The sequence below is a fragment of the Apteryx rowi genome, unplaced genomic scaffold (genome assembly GCF_003343035.1).
Source record: "Apteryx rowi isolate R43461 unplaced genomic scaffold, aptRow1 scaffold_269, whole genome shotgun sequence".
NCBI lineage: Eukaryota > Metazoa > Chordata > Aves > Apterygiformes > Apterygidae > Apteryx > Apteryx rowi.
Genome location: NW_020449074.1, coordinates 880,001 through 885,197, shown reverse-complemented (window position 1 = coordinate 885,197; position 5,197 = coordinate 880,001). Strand labels below are relative to the sequence as shown.

At 37.8% G+C, this 5,197-nt stretch overlaps 1 long non-coding RNA gene across 2 annotated transcripts; it reads left to right on the top strand.

Moving 5' to 3' along the window:
* Positions 1-6: 6 nt before the first annotated feature.
* LOC112967193 lies at positions 7-4,708 on the top strand. 2 transcript variants are annotated; one of them, XR_003253889.1, is made up of 2 exons: positions 7-581; positions 3,503-4,708. It is a non-coding gene; the product is annotated as an uncharacterized LOC112967193 (long non-coding RNA). The 2 variants fall into 2 exon arrangements; XR_003253888.1 differs by lacking the exon at positions 3,503-4,708 and adding an exon at positions 1,418-2,370.
* The last annotated feature ends 489 nt before the right edge of the window (positions 4,709-5,197 follow it).

Genomic DNA, 5,197 nt, shown 5'->3' with positions numbered 1-5,197 from the left:
GCCGCCCTCGGGCTCCGGGGCCGCCGCGCCTCGGCAGGCAGCCGGARCAGGACCGTGCGCCTCGGTGAGGAGCGAGCGGCACGGCGGGAGCGGGGCTCGGAGGTGCCAGAAGCTGCCGCGGGGCCAGGGGCGACACGAGCTCGCGGCCCCTCACCCGGGTAGCGGCTCGTTCGAGTGAGTGACGTGACGCCTTCTGCAGATCGATGTATCCCAGGCGTAGGATTCCCACCATTTTTTGTGGAAAATTATTTCACAGCCTGGTGAGTTTCGCTGCTAAGAAACTTCTTGATAGCCAGGCTATCAGGAATGCGCCCTTGCTTTGCCTGCTGTCCAGGTCACAGATAACAGCCTCTGTAGCCTCAGCTTGTATTTCATGTTTATTGCTCAGTACTTGGGAAGCTTATTCTTCTTATTTGTCTCCCTCCTTTATTCAATAATCTCATTTTAGGGAGAAGAAACATGGTATCTATTACAGAACACTGGATGCCTAAGAGCTTTTCAGACTATTCATAAACAATAATCCAATCCGTTTTCACTGATGAGCATTGGGAGCAGTGAGAATCACTCCTCTCTCACCACAGGTTGTTGCCTTTCATTAAACTTACAACTATTACAGTGTGCATAAGCCCCCAAACCCAAAACTGTGTAACAGGAACGTAGCTTAGTAATGCAAGTATAAAGCTCTGAGCAACAAAGCCTCTGCCTTTAATTTTTACACTTGTTTGGCATTCCTGGGCAAGTTATTTCAGTGCTTTCTTCTTCTCTGACAAAAAAGAATAGGATAATAAAATTACTGATCACAAGGCTCAGGCTCTTAGGCTCAAACAAGGTTTATCAAAGTGTTTTTATTCTTTAAAGGTAGAAATTGAAAGAACAATGGTAAAGAACAATAAATGGAAAACCTGTTATTTTGTTTTACCTCCCACATCTTGCTTTTCAGGAAAAGCATGGTAGAGCATATAAATAAATAAATAAATAAATAATGCAACTATGCCATTAGGATATTTAATAAGAAAATGGCCTACTCAGATTTCCAAGTAAACATTTCCTTACTGTGTACACAGATAAACTTTCATTTTTATGAGATAGTCCAAAATACATTGTGTTTTGGGCATGGAAATTAGGTTCTTTTTCTCATTTTACATTCTTTATTTAGAGCTATTAATCCTTATTAGCAACATTACTTCATATCCTGTTGAAGAATCTACAGGGTCTTTCAAAAGTATTAGCTGTTCTGCTCAGTGAGATTATTTTGTTACATTTATATCCTTTTATTTATTCATTTATTTGTTTATGCTTAATGGTTATGAARGGGTGTTGCCATTTCACAGACTTGTAGGCTAAAAAAATAGTTTCATTAAAAACCTACAGTTTTTGAAAATGATAGTTGGAAACCACTTTCCTTTTATCCTTGAAGAATTGGACTAGAAGGAAACTGCAGGAGGCTGTCCCTTACCAGGTACATTGAGGGAAACGAACCAGGAGAGAAGCTGGCTGAGAAGAGTTAGTATCACAGCCATGATGACAGATAATGTACTCTTTAGTTCTGTCCTGTTATACTGATAAGCAATGTAATTCAGATATTGAGTCCTAATTCTGTTTGTCTGAAAACAAAAAATAATACATTGATCTTCAAGTTTTTTGTCTGCATCACAAAAATCTTATCCCCATTTTGGAAAAGCAACAGATCAATTTGTGGCCCAAAAAAGGGCCCAGATTGCAGTTATATTGAATGTCATAACTCTGGATTGTAATGCATTGGCAAGACTGTTTGGGGAAACTTGCATAACATCTGTTTGCAACATGCCTGATTCAAACCAGCACTCCCCTTTTCATGAACACTGATGACTTTTTATAAGTAAAATAAACTTTATCATTATGCAAGCAAATTGATTTTCTTAGGTGCCTATCTAAATCTGCCTGAAGCAACAGAAAACCCACAACATAAAAGCTATTTATTTTATGTTTACTAAATATTTTGACCATACTTGTGTCCTTTTTTTTAATGTTCTGATCTCATTCCTGTGAACCCTTCTCAAGTGAGTACTCTTTATGACGCCGGAGGGATTACTCTTGTAGCAGGACTGATGTAGTTAAAAATCCCCACTCACTGCTTTGAACGTTTTTAATGTTTTATTCCCATTATGTTAGCATAGCGGGGAACATGTAAAGACATGCTTCATTTTGGATGTTTACTCCATTGATTGTTTTTGGCAGATGGTTTTATTTTCAGGTTTCTTAGTTGTCTTGTTACTCTTACAAGGCACGGCTAGTTATTTTGACTGAAACAGCTTTCAGCTTTATAGAGTCTATGTAAGCTCCATCGCCATTTTTAGTACTGACAATATAAATAAATCATAAATAACAAGGTTTGCTTGTTAGTTTTGTTTGTTTTTTGTTTTAAATAAAAAAGATCTTAACATAGGATTAATATTTTATATCACACATACTAAGAGATTTAAATGTGTTTTAAGAATAAAAGATTAAGCACTGTAGAAATGGATTTAGAGTAATTTCCCTAATCCAAGAATTAACTTGTTGCCATTTTTTATATCTGTTGCTTGTTTCAAGTGTCATAAAGAAAGAGAACAGAATTAACAACACATTTTGACCCTCTTCACTCTCTATGCAGCTCTGGGGAGAAAAAAAACACTATAAAAACTCTTTGAGTAGAGAAAGACAAGACAATAAAGAAAGAAAAAGGAAAAGGATTGGAGCCACATTGCACTAAATATTACATAAAAATTTTGTAGGGCTCATTTCCAGTAAGATTCAATTTGAAGATCTGTAGTTTGGTCTTACAGACAGATGTCTAAATGCTTCTGAAAATAAATGCCATTGGGAAGGACTAAGTTTCAAAGGAAGCCAATTTATAATAAAGGCTGGAGCTTACCCTTAAAAGGGTGTTCAACACCCTTTTATCTCCAGTTATTCAGAAAAGAAGATGAAAATATCTGAAACATATATTAAGAAAAAGCCAGAACATCTGCCATGGCAGGTATAGCACTAGGTAATTGGAAAACCATGAAAAAGTACTTGAGCAAAAGAATCCCTTCCATTAAACAAGACTTGGGGAATTAAATCTTATTAGGACTTAGCAACATTAAAAAAAAATCAAAAATGACCTAGGATAAGGAGGGATGGAAAGCCTTGTTTGCACCACAAGTAATATTTGATGGCACAAGAAATATTTGGAGATAGAAGATTTTGTTGCCACCTGTCCATTTTACAAGGAAATCAGGAGCAGATTATAACAGAAGAAAAAGTCCTGCATCCCGTATTCAGGATGTTAATAGAGTTTCACCATAGTAAGGACCAGAGGGCTTTGTTCAGTGAGTTCCCATTTGCTCCAATCATGGGCAATTTACCAGAGATTACTTTGAAATATCTCTGAATAGCTGTAACATTCCAAAGAATGGAAATCAAATCATCTTTTCAGGACTCTATTTATAAGCTCTTGGGTGCTCCTTTCTGACATGCTGTCAACTCATCTTGGTTTCAGCTGAATCTTGAAGTAAAGAGGACTCACAAGAGATCCCGTTCTTGTAAACCTGCTTTAAGTCCTTTCCTGAGAGGATCTTAGGAAATTCAGATTGTATGGTTTCTCCTTTAAGAACTGTCCACTGGGAACATATGCGCATGGGATACAAGTTTGGAAATGTCAAGCAAGCAGTGTCCAATAGTCAGGACTGGTATCACCTTGAACTTGAAGACATAAAGTGACACAGCCACTCTCCCAAGCATTTTGCAATGTTATTGAAGATGCCACATTATCTGAAGACTACCATTATCATTTAAAAATGCAGATGTTATGTTTTAGAATTAAATAGTCAGTTTAATCCTGTTATCAGCCCCAAAATCTCAAGATTATGTTTTCCACGCTACAAGAGATGATATCACTGSAAATTGAAGCAGTAGCAGTATCAGAGAGTAGATTTCTTAGATGACATTAAATGGGAGTGGTAAGATTTACCTCCTAACGTTTCAAAATCAGCTTCATATCACATCTAGCCATTAGCTTCCACAACATTTTTTCTCTGGCGGTAAGGTTACAATAGATCGCCTTTCTAATACTAAGAATTGTGTGAAATTCACTGGCTGATGATATTGTAGGCCAGGAAATCCGTTTGGTCTGTTCTTTACTATCATTCAGTGCTGCAAATTGCTTCCATCCTGGACGAAAGTGGCAAATCATCTCACTTGCTGTTTATGATCATTAATCATAGGAAAGTAGTACCACTAGCCTGTTACTGTGCTGGGTGATGCATAGCTTTGCAGTAAAACAGACCCTGTCCTAAAATGGCTGCAGTATGAACAAGCCTTTATTAAACGCATCTGTATAGATAGGCATTAGGAGCGTAGGAGTGCAAAATGACTTGATAAAGGTCACGTGTGAAGTCTGTGTCAGAAACATTACTTGCTCATATATCTCCCTAGTCCTCATACACAATCATAGCTTTAGAGAATGTGCCTTCTTGCTATGAATCCAAGAACTATCTCATAAGCTACAATACTATCTCATCATTTCATTTAAAAGTATGTCTTTGTTTTGGGAATCACACCGTATGTTATTTCCAAACACATTTGTTATCTGGTACTAACAGCTCAGACTCTCTTGAACTTTTTGTGGTTTCATGTATTCCCTGCTACTTTTTAAATTTAAGCTGTATTCACTTCTCTTGCGAAATTACAGTGCAATTKTCCAATAGCGTGTGTGGACACTTCCTTCATTGCACGAGGGTAATTCCCTCCTCATGAATGCTGATTCACCCAGCATCTCCCACAAAAGCGATGACTCACTTTTCCATTGCACTGCTAACTTTCCAGAAACACTTATTCCTCAAGCTCTTTCTCCCTGTGTGGCAGCCTCCAAGGTTTAACATTCCTGCAAGGAGTATGTGGGAAAGGGACATTGTGCAGAGGAATGTGCTGTCTTTGTCAATGGAATTTCTCAGTATGGAATAACTACTCTGTATCCCTGTTTATTTTACAGTCTCATTTCCCTCCCCTTCTGTCAGAGCTGTATGCATACACATATATTACTGCAAAGGCTTCAGGCAACAACTACTGTCTCAAGGTCAATATAGCTGAACTGTTGATGTTTAATTATAGGTAACTGATGCTTTCTTCTGGAATGGGTTAACCTTGTTGAATATATAGTTTAAAAACACCCCTTCAAAATTAATTTTCTGCTTGT